A 20,038-nucleotide genomic window follows, 5' to 3' on the forward strand; every position below is an offset into this window, starting at 1 on the left:
TGCTTTCTAACATAGGGTGGAGACTCAGAGGGCTGAAGGGAGCAAGGCAGCAGTGACCTTGAAGCAAAGCAGAGAGCTGAAGACAGAGCATCACAGCTGGGGCCAGGCTTGCCTCCAGTCTTGCCCTTCCTGGTGATGGGTGTGGGCCAGGAGTGAGCCTTTGCAAAGCCTCGCTTCCCTAACTGCAAAGTGAAAGTATTGGTCACTCAGTCATATCCGACTCTTTGCAATGCCATGGACTATAGCCCACCAGGCTCCTCTGTCCATGGAATTATCCAGGCAAGAATGCTGGAGTGGGTTGCCATGCCCTCCTCCAGGGAATCTTCCCGACCCAGGGACTGAACCCAGGTCTCCTGCATTGCAGACAGATTCTTACTCTCTAAGCCATTCCCTAAGCATATCTGCAAAGTGGGGGTGGTGATTTAGGACCCCTGTGAGACTAAAGGACACGCTTATCTCATGAAGCGGGCTCAGGTGTCAGGTCCACTAAAGCTCACGACAGTCTTGTCGTTGCGACTCATGACCCGGAAGAGTCAGAGGTTCTACAATGCGCCACGAGCTGTGCCAGAGTCCAGGGACGAACAGCGAACTGAGGCGCCAGCGGAGGAGGCAGGACGGAGGGCCTAAAACAGCGCTGACCCCGCACAGAAAATGCTGGGAATCAGGAGACAAGAGATGGGGGAAAAGGCGCTCCAGGAAATAACAAGCTTGTGAGCAGATGGGCACATGTGACCAAACCACCGTGTGAGGAAGAGACCTGCACACACACAAAATACCACTCCCAGTGACCGTGGCACACACAAGACATGAGAGCAAATAAGGAAGAGTCAGACTGCATTTCTGTCCGACCCAAACGCTAAGCCTAAGCTTACCCTAACTTTAACCCCTGCCCTAACCCTAACCCAACCCTAAGCCATAGGATGTGGACTCTTTCTACCACTTCTGAGGGAGTGAGAATCTTCTGCAACCCGCATAAAACCCATCACTTCATTTTCTATTGTCTTCTCTTCACAGAAGCAAGAAAAGGTGCCAGATGTTGTCTGTTGAGATTCAGCAGGAGTAGAATTCTTGGAAACAAGCTGTGTCTTAGAAATAAGCCAAAAATTTCCTGTTACTCTTTTTTTTTTTTTTTTTTTTTGACATTTTAATCTCTGAATCCATAGTCCTTAAGGAATCAGTTTATCTCATTGCACAGCTTCTAAATAGTATTTCTAGAAAATCTTCATGACAGATAAAGGGTTTCCTAAAGGGACAGGATAACACTTTTTTTTCCAGCAAACAGTAAGAACCCTGCTAGATTTTCACTGGTTAACTTGATATTGGCACCTGTTTATTTATTAGAACAAATCACTTTGCTCTACCTAGATGGACACCAAGGACAGAGTGCAATCCAAACGCATTTGCGAAGCGTCATTTCTAGAAATCAATAATGTCTTTCCTTTTGCTTCAGTTACGCTTGCATGCATGCTAAGTCACTTCAGTCGTGTCTGACTCTTTGCGACCCCAAGGACTGCAGCACGCCAGGCCTCCCTGCCCATCACCAACTCCCAGAGTCTACCCAAACTCACGTCCATTGAATCGGTGATGCCATCCAACCATCTCATCATCTGTTAGCCCCTTCTCCTCCTGCCGTCAATCTTTTGCAGCATCAGGGTCTTTTCAAATGAGTCAGCTCTTCACATCAGGTGGCGAAAGTATTGGAGTTTCAGCATCAGTCCACTTAGCCACGTGAAAGACACCGGGCGCTGGCCTGAGTTCACCACAAACGCCGGATCTTGTCAAACACGGCAGTGATTTCCTAAAGCCATGTTTACAAGATTTTCACCAAAACTTTCCTTGAGCTTCTCACTCACTGATATTTGTCTTCATCCTTCATGAAATGCCACTGAGCCAAACCCTGCTGACTAGGCATGCTAGATGGGACCCTGGGGCAGGAGAAACGAACGTTGAGTGAAAGCTAAGGAAATATGAACACAGCCTAGGCTTTAGTCAGCGGTAAAGCGCCACCGACTCACTGAATGCACTGCTGTGGCTTCCTAGGAGGAAACAGCCAATAGAGAATTCACAGCAGAGACTGGGTGCAGGGTGCGTGGGGACGTCCGTACTATCGCACAATTGCTCTGCAGATCTAAACTGTTCCAAGCCATAATGTTTATTTTAAAAGCAAGAGGTACTAACTGTGCATCTGCAAACAGGGGTGTTGGAAGTGCAGACGGAGACAGCTTCTCGGGAAGGCCATTGGACAACACTTATCAGAATTCTGATAAATGTATCTAACCTAATCCTTGATTAGATATAATATAATATATGTTGTCCAATGGCTATATATATATGTGTGTGTGTGTGTGTATGGGCTTTCCTGGTGGCTCAGACAGTAAAGGATCTGCCTGCATACAGGAGACCCAGGTTCAATCCCTGGGTGGAGGAGATCCCCTGGAGGAGGAAATGGCACCGAGTTCCAGTATTCTCGCCTGGAGAATTCCATGGACAGAGGAGCCGAGAGGGCTACAGTCTATGGGGTCACAGAGATTCAGACCCAACTGAGCAACATTCACTTTCTTCACCATCATAGATAGATGGATAGATTAATCTTTCCATCTAGAAACGCCCTGTGTTGTTGTTCAGTCACCCAGTCGTGTCCGATTTCTTGCAAGCCTGTGGACTGCAGCACGCCAGGCCTCCAGGTCCCTCACCATCTCCTGAGGGTTGCCCAAGTTCATGTCCGTTGCATCGGTGATGCCACCCGGCCGTCTCATCCTCTGGCCCTCTGCTCTTTCTGCCTCAGTCTTCCCAGCATCAAGGACTTTGACAGTGAGTCAGTTGTTCACATCAGGTGACGAAAATGCTGGAGCCTCAGGCGCGGCATCAGTCCTTCCAGTGAATATTCGGGGTTGATTTCCCTTAAGATTGACTCGTTTGATCTCCCTGCTGTCCAAGGGACTCTCAGGAGTCTTCTTCAGCACCACAGTTCAAAGGCATCAAATATTTGGTGCTCTGCCTTCTCTAAAGTCCAGTTCTTACAACCGTCTGTGACCACTGGGAATACCATAACCTTGACAATACAGACTTTTGTCAGCAGAGTGATGTCTCTGCCTCATCGTGGCAAAGGGGTTGGCATAACTCAATGACACTGAGGGTCATGCCGTGTAAGGCCACCCAAGACAGACAGGCCACAGTGGAGAGCTCCCATAAAACGTGATCCACCAGAGGAGGGAATGGAAGACCTCCCCAGTACACTTGCCATGAGAACCTCGTGAACTGTATACAAAGAAATTCCCTGTGTTATAAATCTAATCTAAAAGGAATGTTCAGAGAACCTGAAAATTAGCGTAGACAAGGGTGCTATTGAAGCAGAATATATAGTAGTAAAAAGTTACAAACAGAGGAAGATTATGATAGATTCTTAAAGAGAGTGCAACGCTATGAATAAAGTTTAAAATGAACCTGAACGACAGAGGAAAACCTTAAGAAAATGCATCAACATATTAACAGGAATTGCCTCCAGGCGGTGGCATGAGGGGTGGTTTTAGGTTTCATATTAGTTAATGTATAATTTCAGAATTTTTTATGACTAAGAGATATTCCTAAAATAAAGAGAAGATAAGCATATAGTAGAAGGATTAAGTTGAAAATGGAGACATTAGCCTTGTTTTTCTATCTCCAAATATTAAAGAATAACTGTAAAGAGAGGTCTGTTTTCCACAATTTTCTAATTCAGATGTCAAATCAATAAGGAGACTCACACCTCTAGGGAATCTGATGTTGTAAAATAGCTTTGTCATACAATCTGTCTCAGTGGTGAGAGAACCGAGGCTGGATGCACGATAATCTGAATGGCCTCCTGAGCAAACTGGAGACTTCAGAACATACCCTGAGAAGATGAGCGGCTGATCAGATTCTCTCAACTCCCACCTGCGGGTCTGGAGAACATATTTGTCCAAAACTCTGAATGCAGTAATGAACTGTGATCCCGTCTGTGGGTGGTTAGATGGCAGGACTGTATGACCTGTAGGCAAATGCAGCAACCACCCCAAGTGGCAGTTCCAAGCGAACAGTCTTGACCACACTGAGGTCACCTTGCTTTGAGACAATGCCATGGGATTCTCAGCACATGTCTTAAAAATCCATGAGCCACACACTTTGGGAGAAGGCCGATAAGAACTTCCGCTTGATGTCTTGTTTCCAGGGCAACACTTCTAATAAAGTCGTATTCTCCGTGTGGTCGTAGTGGCCCCTGAGGAATTCCGAACTGCGCGTGCACTATCTCGGCGCTTTAAAACGTACCGCGCTTCCAGAACTAGGGTTGATAAAATCGGACTCCCTAGAGAGATATAATCAAAAAGTCATAAGATCACTCAGAATAAACAGTAATGCAGCAATATTTCTGCCCAACTCTCTGCTGCGGTGGCAATATCAACCAAGAAATACTAACATGTCTTTTTAATCATGGATTTTATCCAAGGTGGGACTTCTTCCCTAGTACAGTGATGCCCTGCACAAGTCTCTTCAAAACGCGACGACAAAACTAGACGGCGCTGCCAAGAGTACTTCCGGGCTCTTAAAATCAAGCAAGAGCATTATTTCCGGGCTCTTAAAATCAAGCAAGAGCATTACTTCCGGACTCTTAAAATCAAGCAAGAGCATTACTTCCGGACTCTTAAAATCAAGCAAGAGCATTATTTCCGGGCTCTTAAAATCAAGCAAGAGCATATCAAGCATTGAGAAGCTTGTGTTTGAGAAAAAGAGCTGAAGCGCAGGTGAGAGCAGTAAGGTGCCAGTGATCTTACCGGGACCACCCCAACCACGCACACAGCTTCCCAGTAATGAGTGGGTGGTGGAAACCAGATATTTGGCTGCCAGAGGGTTCAGCTTAATTTGGAATGGCATGTGATGTTGAATAGAAAATAATCTCTGGGGGGGCGGGGGGTGGGGGGGAGGTGGGAAATAACACCAGGAAGAAAACATGGCAGCAAGTTCTGTAAATCGCCCAATTTTTAAATGCATTATTCAACCCACAAGCATATTCGTCTGCAAAGGACAGAAACTTTACTAACTCGAGGTACTTCAGCACAACCTCTGAGCGGTCCTTGTTCTATTACCAAGCTGTGATGACCAGAAGTAATCTCTGAAAAAACAGGATTAAATAGAAAATAAGAATTAAAAAAAAATTTTTTTTTTAAATCTGAACAGAGGCATCAGTGGCCACACACTTTAGGGGAAGCAGAATTTATAGAATTAGTCTAGGCAAGTCAGCAAACAGCAAACAAACCAGCCCCCGGGGAGGGGGAATCACCCAGGGTTGCTACAACATGTGGCCTAAATATCACGTGTATCAAAGACTGGAAGACATGGGATGAAACAGGACCATGTCATCCACACACACAGGAGAGAAGCCATAACAGAAGCTACCCTGAGAGACCCAGGTATTGAAATGAGCACAGACTTCAAAGCAGCCATTGTAAATATGCTCTGAGAACTGAGAAGATCATGTAAAGGATTAAATGGAGCAAAATGAGAATGACTCGTCAACTAGAGACTATCAACAAAGACACAGAGATCATTCAAGAGTCAAATGGCAGTCCTGGAGTGGAGAAACCCAACAACCAGGTGAAAAATCCACTCAGCAGAGAATTTAGACTGCCAAGACACAGACTCAGCAAACGTCCAAAGAGAGCGAAAGAAAATACTCAATGTGAAGAGCAAAAGAGAAGAAAAATGAAGAGAAACGGCCTGTGAGACTGTGCAGTGTGGTCAGATCAACACAGGCTAAAGGGGCTCTCAGGAAGAGCGGGAAGTGGCAAGAAAGTACATGAAGAAAGAGTAGCTGAAAACTCCCCAAATCTAATGAAAAATCAGTGCAGCTTGTTCTATCCTAGACTAGATTCTAAGATAAACACAAGGAGATGGACACTTAGATGGACACAGCATGGTAAAACTGTTGGAAACCAAAAACAAAGAAAAGTCTTAAAAGAACTAAAAGGAAACAGTTTACCAAGTACAAGGCCCTGTAACGAGGTTAACGGTGGACTTCCCACAAGGAAAAAAGGCACAAAAAGACTATTGGGAAAACAGCCTAAACTTGCTGACAGAAAAAATAGACCTGTCACCAAGAATTCTAGAAGCAGCAAAAATCTTCAACAAGTAAAAGAATTCTTTCCCAGATATCAAGAAACACTGAGCCAATTTGCTGCTAACACACCCATCTTAGAAGAGCCCCTGGAGGAGGAGAGGGCCGCCCTGTCCAGTGTCCTTGCCTGGGAAATCCATGGACAGAGGAGCCTGGCGGCTGCAGCCATGCAGTCCTGACTGAGCGACTCCGCACACTTGAGCACAGGCTGCAATAAGTAAATGTGCAAACCGTCATCCCCAAAGTAGCGCTTCTCTAAGAAAATAGCATTGAAAAGGAATGCGAATGGTATACTAGGAAAGTTTAACAGAAAAAAAGCTGTAACGAAAGAACAGGGGGACAAAAAGGACATGGACCGAAAGAAAGCAAGTAGTAAAATGGCAGAAATAAATTCAACCATATCAGTAAATCCGTTAAAAATATGGATCAAACACTCTGGTCAGAAGTCAGGAATTGTTTGATAGGATTCAAAACAAAGCACCAAAAAGGAAAATAAGATCCAATGTTATGTCCCACATACAACATACACCTTAGATTCAAAGACATGAAATGTTTGAAAGTAAATAATGAAAAAAAAAAAAATATATATATATATACACACCATGCAAACAGAAGCCATATAAGAACTAAACCAGCAATACTGTGTGTGCGCCCAGTCGCTCAGTGTGTCTGACTCTGTGCTCCCATGGACTGTAGCCTGCCAGTCTCCTCTGTCTGTGAGGTTTCCCAGGCAAGAATACTGGAGCGGGTTGCCATTTCCTATTCCTGTGGCTCTCCCGACCCGGGGCCCGAGGCTGTGTCTCCTGCGTCAGCGGGCGCTTTACCACTAGAGCCGCCGGGAATCCCTGCAGCCAGAGCAGTATTGGCAACATGCACTTTAAGACAAAACACAGCATTAAAGACAAAAAAAGGATTCTTACGATGATAAAAGTACGTAACAGCTGTAAACCTAAACACACCTACACAAGCCTAAACAGACAAAATGCATGACGCAAAACTTACAACATTGAAAAGAGAAATAGACATTTCCATAATAAGAGTTGGACATGTTAATTTACCACTATATACAATTAATAAAAAGCAGATAGAAGATCAGCAAGGATATGAACACCTGAGTAACACTGCCAGGTGAATGACCCAGCCAGAATCAGGGAGCATGCCCCCAACGGCAGCAGAATGTATAATCTTCTCAAGTGCATGCAGCATAGTCTTCAATATAGACCATATGCTAAGCCATAAAGCAACTCTCAACAAACTTGAGAGTATTAACGTTAGAGCATGTTTTGTGGCCAAAATGAAATTAGAAGTGTCATTAGAAATTAACAACAGGAGGAAACTTGCAAACGCCAAAGATATTGGAACCTAAACAACAGTCTTAAGCAACTTAAATAGTTTTAAATAACTAATGCATCAAATAAGGAATCAAAAAGGAATTTTGAAAATATTTTAAATGAATAAAATTAAAGACACAACATACCAAAATTTATGGAATGCAGTTTAAAAGCACTTAAGGGTAGATTCTATGGATGGAGGTTCATGACATTGTACAGGAGGCAGTGATCAAGACCATCCCCAAGAAAAAAAAATGCAAAAAGACAAAATGATTGTTTGAGGATTCCTTACAAATAGCTGAGAAAAGACAGGAAGTGAAAGGAAAAAGAGAAAAGGAAAGATATACCATCTGAATGCAGAGTTCCAAAGAATAGCAAGAAGAGATAAGAAAGCCTTCCTCCCTGGTCAATGCAAAGAAATAGAGGAAAACAACAGAATGGGAAGGACTAGAGATCTCTTCAAGAAAATTAGAGTTACCAAGGGAGCACTTCATGCAAAGATGGGCACAATAAAGGACAGAAATGGTATGGACCTAATAGAAGCAGAAAATATTAAGAAGAGGCGGCAAGAATACATAGAAGAGCTATACAAAAAAGATCTTCATGACCTAGATAACCACGATGGTGTGATCAGTCACCTAGAGCCAGACATCCTGGAATGTGAAGTCAAGTGGGCCTTAGGAAGCTTCACTATGAACAAAGCTAGTGGAAATGATGAAATTCCAGTTGAGCTATTTCAAGTCCTAAAAGATGATGCTATGAAAGTGCTGCACTCAATATGCCAGGAAGTTTGGAAAACTCAGCAGTGGTCACAGGACTGGAAAAGGTCAGTTTTCATTCCAATCCCAAAGAAAGACAATGCCAAAGAATGCTCAAACTACCGCACAATTGCACTCATCTCACATGCTACAAAGTAATGCTCAAAATTCTCCAAGCTAGGCTTCAACACTACATGAACCATGAACTTCCAGATATTCAAGCTAGATTTAGAAAAGGTAGAGGAACCAGAGATCAAATTGCCAACATTCACTGGATCATAGGAAAAGCAAGAGAGTTCCAGAAAAACATCTACTTCTGCTTCATTGACTAGTCTAAAGCCTTTGATTGTGTGGATCACAGTAAACTGTGGAAAATTCTTAAAGAGAAGGGAATACTTGACCACCTTACCTGCCTCCTGTGAAATCTGTATATAGATCAGGAAGTAACAGTTAGAACTGGACATGGAACAATGAACTGGTTTCAAATAGAGAAAGGAGTATATTGTCATCCTGTCAAGGCTGTATACTGTCATCCTGTTTATTGAACTTATATGCAGAGTACATCACGCAAAATGTCGGGCTGGATGAAGCACAAGCTGAAATCAAGATTGCCAGGAGAAATATCAATAACCTCAGATATGCAGATGTTACCACCCATATGACAGAAAGCAAAGAGGAACTAAAGAGCCTCTTGATGAAAGTGAAAGAAGAGAGTGAAAAAGCTGGCTTAAAACTCAACATTCAAAAAACAAAGACATGGCATCCAGTCCCATCACTTCTTGGCAAATAGATGGGGAAACAATGGAAATAGTGACAGACTTTCTTTTCTTGGGCTCCAAAATCACTGCAGATGGTGACTGTAGCCATGAAATTAAAAGACACTTGCTTCTTGGAAGAAAAGCTATGACCAACCTAGACAGCATATTAAAAAGCAGAGACAATACTATGCCAACAAAGGTCCATCTAGTCAAAATTATGTTTTTCCAGTAGTCATGTATGAATGTGAGAGTTGGACTGTAAAGAAAGCTGGGGTTCAAAGAATTGGTGCTTTTGAACTGTGGTATTAGAGAAGACTCTTGAGAGACCCTTGGACTGCAAGGAGATCAAACCAGTCCATCCTAAAGGAAATCAGTCCCAAATATTCATTAGAAGGACTGATGCTGAAGCTGAAACTCCAACACTTTGGCCACCTGATGCGAAGAACTGACTCATGGGGAAAAAAATCCTTGTGCTGGGAAAGATTGAAGGTAGGAGGAGAAGGGGACGGCAAAGGATGAGATGGTTGGATGGCATCACCGACTCAGTGGACATGAGTTTGAATAAACTCCGGGAGTTGGTGATGGACAGGGAGGCCTGGCATGCTGCAGTCCATGGGGTCTCCAAGAGTCAGACACGACTGAGCCACTGAACTGAAGTGAACTGAAAAGTTTACCTATGATTCGTAAACGGACATTATGGAAAAGAAAACTACGGAGACCATAGAAGCAGCAGTGTTTGGCAGAGTTGGAGGAGAGGAAGGAGCACAGAGGATTTTTATGGCAGGAAACCACTCTGAATGATACTAGTCATGAGTACACAACACTACAGACTTGTCCAGAGCCATAGAATGTGTATCAGCAACACAGAACTCTAAGGTCAACTATGGACTTCGGGCAGTCACACGTGCTGTGCCAGTGGAGGCCGCGAGGGGGAGGCTGTGCGTATGTGGGGTCAGAGGGCACACGGGAAATCTCAGACCTTGTTCTCTTTTATTTTTAATTGGATAAAGGTTGCTTTATGATGTGTTGGTTTCTGCCAGACAACGTGAATTAGCCATCGGTATATTAATATGTGTGTGTGTGTGTACATATATATAAATACAGTGGTCTACTCGCTGCTGCTGCTGCTGCTAAGTCACTTCAGTTGTGTCCGACGCTGTGCGACCCCATAGACGGCAGCCCACCAGGCTCCCCCGTCCCTGGGATTCTCCAGGCAAGAACACTGGCGTGGGCTGCCATTGCCTTCTCCAGTGTACGTGCTAGGTAAACCTATACACAAGCCTGTATATATTGGCTTCGTCTTCTTCTTCATATATATCTCTATATATATATGGTGGTTTACTCACTAAGTCATGTCCTTTCCAAACTCTTCCAGAAAACAGAGAATGAGGAAATATTTCCAAGTTCATTCTGTGAAACCAGCATCATCCAGATGCCAAAGTCAGATGGAGACTCACAAGAAAAGAAGGCTTCAGACCAACACCTCGCATGGATAGAGACACAGAGATTCTCGAGAAAACCTTAGTGAACCAAACTTAGCAACATAAAAGGAAGGGTCACACACCAAGGGCAAGACTGTATCTGGGAATCCCAAGTGGTTTCATATCCAAAGTAAATTAATTTAATAAATTTTATTAACAGCATCCAGAGGGGGAGATATATGATCATCTGAATAAATGCAGGAAATGCAGTCAACCGGATCCAACACCCGTTTCTAATTAAAAATACTCAGTGTTACAGATTGTTTCTGTTCAGTCTCTAAGTCCTGTCTGACTCCTTGGGACCCCCTGTGGACTGTAGCCCGCCAGGGTCCTCTGTCCATGGGATTCTGCCTGTAAGAGTGCTGGAGTGGGTTGCCATTGCCTTCTCCAGGGGGTCTTCCTGACCCAGGGCCTGAACTTGGGTCTCCTGTGGCTCCTGCGCTGGCGGGTGGACTCTTTGCCTCTGAGGCACCAGAAACAGAGGGAAGCTTCCTAACGAAGGACATCTACAAAACCTGTAACTCGCTAACCTAAAGTCAGCAGTGAAACACTGAACACTTTTCTCCCTAAAACTGGGAACAAGACAAGGATGTCCATTCTCACCATTTCTATTCAATACTGTACCAGAGGTTCCAGCCAGTACATCAAGCAAGAAAAAGAAATAAAGACATCTTTATGAGAAAGGAAAAAAGAAAAAAAATTGCCTTTATTCCCAGATGACAAAATGCTATATGTGGAAAATTCTAAGTTCACAAAAAGATTCTCCTGGAACTAATAACGGCCATCAGCATGGTAGCAGCATCCCGGCTCAAAATAGAAAACCAATTGTTTCTACATACTTCCCCCGAACCCACGAAAAAAAAAAAAAAACCAATTCCTCTCATGATTGCACCCAAAATAATAAAATACTCAGAAAAAAATTCAAGAAAAGAAGAAAGCTTGTATACTAGAAATAGCAAAACATTGCGGAGAGAATTTAAAGATCTTTGAAAGTGACGCAGCACTCTGTATCCACGGATTTGACAGCTGTACACGGGGAGTGTGAAACGGTGTGGCCACTTCCTCCCAAAACCAGGGTCTTTAGAGTTAAATTTGAGACTCAGCCCCAGGGCCCAGCAACTCCACTCCCAGGCGTTGGCTCAAGGGAGGTGAACGGCCACACAGACACATGTGAAATGTTGGGAACAGCGGCCTGCTCACAGTAAGCCGACGTGGACGCCAGCGGGAACAAGAAGCAGGCCGAGAGGCCCTGGCAGGAGCGGACCGACCCGTCGTGTGGCAGGGTCTCTGTCCCGCGTTTTCCTGAAGGGCTGCTCCTCTGGTCTGTTTCAGATTTGCCTCCGCTGAGCGTGCTGTTTAACCCCTGCTGGGATCCGGGTCGCTCAGATGAGACGTCTGCAATGCTTCCAATTATGTTCCCAATGTTCATGCTGGGCCTTGCTTCCCATGTGTTTGTTATTTCCCTTTTTCTGCGAACTGATTTATTCAACATTTCGGGGGGCGGTTGCTTTTGGGGGTTGGTGGTGTGGGCTTGGCGTGGGCTTGTTTGTTTGGTTGGTTTCTGCCACAGTGCTCAGGGTGCTGGACCTTAGTCCCCTGACCAGGGTCAGAGCCCAGGCCCTCAGGCTGACAGCAGAGTTCTAACCACCGGACAGCCAAGGGAGTCCCTAAGGCTTCTGTTTTTACAGTATTTTAGTTTGCTGTTATTTATTTTCTAAGGTGATTTGGAAGATAAAAATCCCACTAGTGAATGTTACGGAGAAGGCAATGGCAACCCACTCCAGTGTTCTCGCCTGGAAAATCCCATGGACGGAAGAGCCTGGTGGGCTGCGGTCCATGGGGTCGCTAAGAGTCGGACACGACTGAACGACTTCACTTTCTCTTTGCACTTTCATGCACTGGAGAAGGAAATGGCAACCCACTCCAGTGTTCTTGCCTGGAGAATCCCAGAGACGGGGAGCCTGGTGGGCTGCCATCTATGCGGTCACACAGAGTCGGACACGACTGAAGCGACTTAGCAGCAGCAGCAGCAGCAGCAGCATCAGCAGTGAATGTTAACTGGCCTGTAGAAGCAAATCACAAAACACAGCATCATCTACCCACTCTGTAAGTTGAGGTCGTGACAAGCAGCTTGGCAAATAGAAACCTCCACAGCATCAGGACCTTGGTGTGACCCAAGCCTGTCCACTCACTGAAGGCTCAGTGCACAAACTCAAGGCGGCAGCGCCAGCCACGAAGCCCAGACCCCGAGGCTCTGCCTGCAGGGCTCGCGAGCCTCCCGGGCTGCCTGGGCCCCAGCTCGGCTGGTGACCACCAGCAGGAGAGCCTGCAGGAGGTCGGACCAGCCTCACCCAGGCAGCCCAGCTCTTACTCCACCCAGGAACTGCTTGCCTGGCCTCACTTTATGTAGCATATTCTTTGACCCGGACCACGGGTTATGCTGGGTTTGCAGCCATTTCGAGAATGTTCATCATATTCATGTGCCAGAGACTTAGCACACAGAGGACTGTAAACTGACTTGGTCCCTCAGCCTCCAGAGTCTGTATCTGGATCCCAAAGTGGAACACGATAGAGTTCGACTTTATTAGAATCTGTCTACGGCTGTATCGCGCTGAATGCGCCAATCTTGTCTGATCTCAGAGGCTAAGCGGGTCGGGCGGGTTAGTACTTGGCTGGGAGACTTTATTAGAATCTAACAGTGCGTCCAGAGGGCAAGCTGACGGCAGAGGAAATCGCCAATACCCACTCAATGAGCAAGATCTCCAGTAGTCAATTTCCCCAGCCCCTCCTAACAAAGGGAAGTGATGCCACTGAAGTAAGTAGGCCTGCAAGGCGCAAGAAGGGCGGGCTTCCTGGAAGCAGTGACACGAACCCTCAGGCCTGTGTGATGAGCTGGTGTTTCCGGGCGTGGGAGGAGGGCCGGTGCCCGTGGGTGTAGCCGCCCGGGTCGCGGAGTCTAGGACAGACCTGTGACAGTGTTCGGGAGAGAAACCAGGACACGGCCGAGCCCTCCAGGCGGCACTTCCGGTCCAGGCGGCACTTCCGGTCCAGGCGGCACTTCCGGTCCAGGCGGCACTTCCGGTCCAGGCTGCGCTCTCCACCTCTTCCTGTTTCTTCCGTGACTCGTCCTCCACCTGGCCGGCTTTCTCCTCCGGGGTCTCTCTGTTCTTGCAGGCTGAACCTCCCGACTCGGTCAGCCCTCAGATGACTTCTGCTTCCCCTCAGCATTTCCGTATCTTTTTCCTTTTCTTCTGAGAGTGGGTAGGTTAACTTCCCTGATAGCTCAGTTGGTAAAGAATCCAGTTGGAATGCGGGAGACCTGGGTTTGATCCCTGGGTCGGGAAGATGCCCTGGAGAAGGGAAAGGCTACCCACTCCAGTGTTCAGGCTTGGAGAATTCCAGAGACTGTATAGTCCAGGGGGTTGCAAAGAGTTAGACATGACTGAGCGACTCTCACTTCACTTCTGAGAGTGGATGGGACTTTTCTGAGCAGCCTCTCCATCGATGTTTTCTTTTGTTGTCCTTGCTCCTGCTGATCCCACTGCGGGGCTGGAGTCCAGGCAAGGCAGACCCAACCGCACAGCTGCAGGCCATGCCGGGGGCACCGGAGGCCAGGTGCCAGCGCCCCCACGTGGTTACAGTGCCTGGTGGCAGGCAGGGTGTGTGCACGGGGGCAGGTGGGGCTGGGGAGCCCTCCCGTGTGCTGCCTGGCCCTCGGCCTGCTGGCAGGAGCCCTATGCCTTAAGCTGGGCTCCTTCTCTGCTTGTGCTGTTCCACCGGACATCTTCCCAGAGGGTTTCACTTTCACCCTCTGCCCCCTAACAGTCCGTCTGGACTCAGGGGCATCCTACCTGGAAGACCGCTTCCAGACTGTGGCAGGATTGAGTGTAACGTGCTCACGGGCTGCCTGCTCTGCGGGGGGTGTCTGCAGACCCAAGCAGCCAGCCCCCGGGGGCCAAGTTGCCCCATCCCTTCCTGGGGCTCAGCTTCTGCTCTCACAAGTCTAGGACACTCTCTGTGAGTTCCTGCTCACAACACCTGCCAGGCCCGGGCCACCCCAGACCTGTGCCCACTGGAGGGCTGAGCCAAGTGGCATCAGCCCAAAGACTCTCAGCAGTTCCTGTCCTGCTGGGTCACCCCCCACCCCGAGCTGAGTCCTGGGAATAGCTGGTGCTAAAGGTGGGCCCCCAGCCCCCCAGGATCTCCAGGCCACCCTCACCCACAGAGTAATGGAGACCTCCAAGGAGAATGAAAGTGCACGTTAGAGAAGAGCAACAACACAGCTGCTGTGAAGCATGGTCACTACTAGGATAAGAGAGAAGAGGCCCCAACACCTGAGTTGCTGTTTTGATCTCCAACAACCTCATGAAATATTTGAATACTTTTCACACAAGCAAATGATTTTTAGGAAGACCCACAAATTCTTTTTTCATTTGCCGGTCAGCTTAGCATAATTTTATTCATTGGATTATACTTGTAAGAATTTGCCTGCAATTTGGGAGACCTGGGTTCGATCCCTGGGTTGGGAAGATCCCCTGGAGAAGGGAAAGGCTACCCACTCCAGTATTCTGGCCTGGAGAAGTCCACTGACTGTACAGTCCATGGGGTTGCAAAGAGTCGAACACAACTGAGGAAAAGGAAAGAAATAGGAAACAGAAGAAAAAACAAAGGGAATAAACAGAAGAATAATAAATGGCACGGTTAAGCCATATTAATATTAATAAATGGTCTAGTTCAGTTCAGTTCAGTTCAGTCGCTCAGTCATGTCCGACTCTTTGCGACCCCATGAATCGCAGCACGCCAGGCCTCCCTGTCCATCACCAACTCCCAGAGTTCACCCAGACTCACGTCCATCGAGTCAGTGATGCCATCCAGCCATCTCATCCTCTGTCGTCCCCTTTTCCTCCTGCCCCCAATCCCTCCCAGCATCAGAATCTGTTCCAATGAGTCAACTCTTCAAATGAGGTGGCCAAAGTACTGGAGTTTCAGCTTTAGCATCATTCCTTCCAAAGAAATCCCAGGGCTGATCGCCTTCAGAATGGACTGGTTGGATCTCCTTGCAGTCCAAGGGACTCTCAAGAGTCTTCTCCAACACCACAGTTCCAAAGCATCAATTCTTCGGCGCTCAGCCTTCTTCACAGTCCAACTCTCACATCCATACATGACCACAAGAAAAACCATAACCTTGACTAGATGAACCTTTGTTGGCAAAGTAATGTCTCTGCTTTTGAATATGCTATCTAGGTTGATCATAACTTTCCTTCCAAGGAATAAGCGTCTTTTACTTTCATGGCTGCAGTCACCATCTGCAGTGATTTTGGAGCCCAGAAAAATAAAGTCTGACACTGTTTCCACTGTTTCCCCATCTATTTCCCATGAAGTGATGGGACTGGATGCCATGATCTTCGTTTTCTGAATGTTGAGCTTTAAGCCAACTTTTTCACTCTCCTCTTTCACTTTCATCAAGAGGCTTTTTAGTTCCTCTTCACTTTCTGCCATAAGGGTGGTGTCATCTGCATATCTGAGGTTATTGATACTTCTCCTGGCAATCTTGATTCCAGCTTGTGCTTCTTCCAGTCTAGCGTTTCTCATGATGTACTCTGCATATAAGTTAAATAAGCAGGGTGACAATATACAGCCTTGACAGACTCTTTTTCCTATTTGGAACCAGTCTGTTGTTCCATGTCCAGTTCTAACTGTTGCTTCCTGACCTGCATACAGATTTTTCAAGAGGCAGGTCAGGTGGTCTGGTATTCCCATCTCTTGAAGAATTTTCCACAGTTTATTGTGATCCACACAGTCAAAGGCTTTGGCATAGTCAATAAAGCAGAAATAGATGTTTTTCTGGAACTCTCTTGCTTTTTCGATGATCCAGCAGATGTTGGAAATTTGATCTCTGGTTCCTCTGCCTTTTCTAAGACCAGCTTGAACATCAGGAAGTTCACGGTTCACATATTGCTGAAGCCTGGCTTGGAGAATTTTGAGCATTACTTTACTAGCGTGTGAGATGAGTGCAATTGTGTGGTAGTTGGAGCATTCTTTGGCATTGCCTTTCTTTGGGATTGGGATGAAAACTGACCTTTTCCAGTCCTGTGGCCGCTGCTGAGTTTTCCAAATTTGCTGGCATATTGAGTGTAGCACTTTCACAGCATCATCTTTCAGGATTTGAAAGAGCTCAACTGGAATTCCATCACCTCCACTAGCTTTGTTCGTAGTGATGCTTTCTAAGGCCCACTTGACTTCACATTCCAGGATGTGTGGCTCTATGTCAGTGATCACACCATCGTGATTATCTGGGTCGTGAAGATCTTTTTTGCACAGTTCTTCTGTGTATTCTTTTTTTTTTTTTTTTTCAGTTCCCATTTATTTTTGGCTCTTGGGGCAATGTCATCTTTTCAATATGAAAAAAAGCAGCAAGTTCAACACAATAGAAATCTGAAGTGTAGAATAGGACAAAATCAGGAAGTGGGGAAGCAGTAGCAGGAGAGATGAGATGTTTGCCAAAAGATGGAAGGTGTTCTGTCCCCTGTCTGGGGAATGACGTTTAGGTGGCAGCACATACCTTTCCGTGTAGGTACAGAAGGGGCTGCTATTTATTTTTTTTTTTTATAAGAAAAGATGCAGTGGGGAGGGCTTTCTGGAGACTTAGAGACCAAGGCTATCTCTTGCTTCTCTTGACCCCCTTTCTCAAACAGGAGAAAGGAGGGGAATTCAACGTTATTATGAAGGAGATAAAGTGGAAGAGGAAGGGATTCCCACTTGATAGGGTAGGGGCCAGAAACTTGCAAAGGTAATAGCTCAGGACAGAGCTTGGAAGGAGACTAAAAATGAAGATAATACTGTCAACACCTCTGCACAAGCTGAGAGGAGCGGGGAGATACCTGGCACCTAGGACTTCAGTACCCTGGATGCCCCTCTCCAAATCCAACCCTTTCTGGTAGGGACTTCTACTTGCTCAGTTTCCTTCCCCTGGGCCAGCACACTGGCCTAGGATGGCAGTCACCAATCCAGGTTTTCAGCACAAGGTTCTAAATGAGATTTGAGGAAACCCAGCCTCTTGGGGAGCTATCTCGAAAACAGAGAGGGAAATGTTAACTGGACAGATGGGAGGAGTGGGCACCAGAAGGAAAATGACAGGGTTACCCAGAATGCAGAAAATCTAGGCTCCCCAAGAGTGGAAAGAGAGAAGAGACATTCAACAAACAACAAATATTTATTGAGTGCCTATTATGTGCCAGGCACTGTTCTAGAATCCCCCCCCAAAAAAGAAAAACAAGATAGATGCAGAAAATGCAAATTCTGAGGGAGAGGAAAGGGGTCGTTGAGGAAGAAGGCTGAGGGGATTGAGAAGCCTAAGGTGATAGGGACTTGGCCTTAGGCCTCCTCTTCAGCCTCCTCACCGAAATCCTCTTCCTCTTCTGCGGTGGCATCCTGGTACTGCTGGTACTCGGAGACGAGGTCGTTCATGTTGCTCTCAGCCTCGGTGAACTCCATCTCATCCATGCCCTCACCTGTGTACCAGTGGAGGAAAGCCTTCCAGCGGAACATGGCCGTGAACTGCTCTGAGATGCGCTTGAACAGCTCCTGGATGGCCGTGCTGTTGCCAATGAAGGTGACTGCCATCTTCAGACCACGGGGTGGGATGTCGCAAACAGCTGTCTTGACGTTGTTGGGGATCCATTCCACGAAGTAGCTGCTGTTCTTATTCTGCACGTTGAGCATCTGCTCATCTACCTCCTTCATGGACATCCGCCCACGGAACACAGCAGCCACGGTGAGGTACCGGCCATGGCGGGGGTCACAGGCAGCCATCATGTTCTTGGCATCGAAGACCTGCTGGGTGAGCTCAGGGACAGTGAGGGCCCGATACTGCTGGCTGCCACAGCTGGTTAGAGGGGCAAAGCCAGGCATGAAGAAGTGGAGGCGTGGGAAGGGCACCATGTTGACGGCCAGCTTGCGGAGGTCAGCGTTGAGCTGGCCAGGGAAGCGGAGGCAAGTGGTGACTCCACTCACGGTGGCCGAGACGAGGTGGTTCAGGTCTCCGTAGGTTGGCGTGGTCAGCTTGAGGGTGCGGAAACATATGTCGTAAAGGGCCTCGTTGTCAATGCAGTAGGTTTCATCAGTGTTCTCCACCGGCTGATGGATGGAGAGGGTGGCGTTGTAGGGCTCAACCAGTGTCGGAAACTTTGGGTGAGGGCACCACGCTGAAGGTGTTCATGATGCGGTCAGGATACTCTTCACGGATCTTGCTGATGACCAAGGTGCCCATTCCGGAGCCGGTGCCCCCACCCAGCGAGTGGGTCAGCGGGAAGCCCTGCAGTCAGTCACAGCTCTCGGCCTCCTTCCGAACCACATCCAGGACCGAGTCAACCAGCTCGGCTCCCTCTGTATAGTGGCCCTTGGCCCAGTTGTTGCCTGCACCGGACTGACCAAAAACAAAGTTGTCTGGTCTGAAGATCTGACCAAAAGGACCTGAGCGAACAGAGTCCATGGTTCCGGGTTCTAGATCCACCAAGATAGCACGAGGGACATATTTGCCACCTGTGGCTTCATTGTAGTACACGGAGATGCGGTCCAGTTGTAGGTCGCTGTCCCCATGATAGGTGCCAGTGGGGTCGATGCCATGTTCATCACTGATCACCTCCCAGAACTTGGCACCGATCTGATTGCCACACTGACCGGCCTGGATGTGCATGATTTCCCTCATTGTTAAAATTTATTCTAATCTTTTTGCTCGCCTCAAAGTGTGTATGGGGCAAAAAAATAATATGGAATTAGTTTTTCTCTGCGGCTAGTCGCAGGGTGGAAAGATGGAATGGGACCCAGAGGCTGAAGCAGCGAGGTCCGAACACGGCGGCAGGAAGGTTCTGAGAGGGAGGCTTCTGTGTATTCTTGCCATCTCTTCTTAATATCTTCTGCTTCTGTTAGGTCCATACCATTTCTGTCCTTTATCGAGCCCATCTTTGCATGAAAAGTTCCCTTGGTATCTCTAATTTTCTTGAAGAGATCTCTAGTCTTTCCCATTCTGTTGTTTTCCTCTATTTCTTTGCATTGATCGCTGAAGAAGGCTTTCTTATCTCTTCTTGTTATTCTTTGGAACTCTGCATTCAGATGCTTATAACTTTCCTTTGCTCCTTTGCTTTTCGCTTCTCTTCTTTTCACAGCTATTTGTAAGGCCTCCCCAGACAGCCATTTTGCTTTTTTGCATTTCTTTTCCACGGGGATGGTCTTGATCCTTGTCTCCTGTACAATGTCACGAACCTCATTCCATAGTTCATCAGGCACTCTATCTATCAGATGTAGGCCCTTAAATCTATTTCTCACATCCACTGTATAATCATAAGGGATTTGATTTAGATCATACCTGTATGGTCTAATGGTTTTCCCTACTTTCTTCAATTTAAATCTGAATTTGGCAATAAGGAGTTCATAATCTGAGCCACAGTCGGCTCCTGGTCTTGTTTTCGCTGACTGTATAGAGCTTCTCCATCTTTGGCTGAAAGAATGTAATCAGTCTGATTTTGGTGTTGACCATCTGGTGATGTCCATGTGTAGAGTCTTCTCTTGTGTTGTTGGAAGAGGG

At 46.8% G+C, this 20,038-nt stretch overlaps 1 pseudogene; it reads right to left on the reverse strand.

Annotated features, from left to right (window-relative positions):
* Nucleotides 1-17,127: 17,127 nt before the first annotated feature.
* LOC102408299 lies at nucleotides 17,128-19,286 on the reverse strand (annotated as a pseudogene).
* Between the last annotated feature and the right edge of the window lie 752 nt (nucleotides 19,287-20,038).

Source organism: Bubalus bubalis, chromosome 19, assembly GCF_019923935.1.
Source record: "Bubalus bubalis isolate 160015118507 breed Murrah chromosome 19, NDDB_SH_1, whole genome shotgun sequence".
Classification (NCBI taxonomy): domain Eukaryota; kingdom Metazoa; phylum Chordata; class Mammalia; order Artiodactyla; family Bovidae; genus Bubalus; species Bubalus bubalis.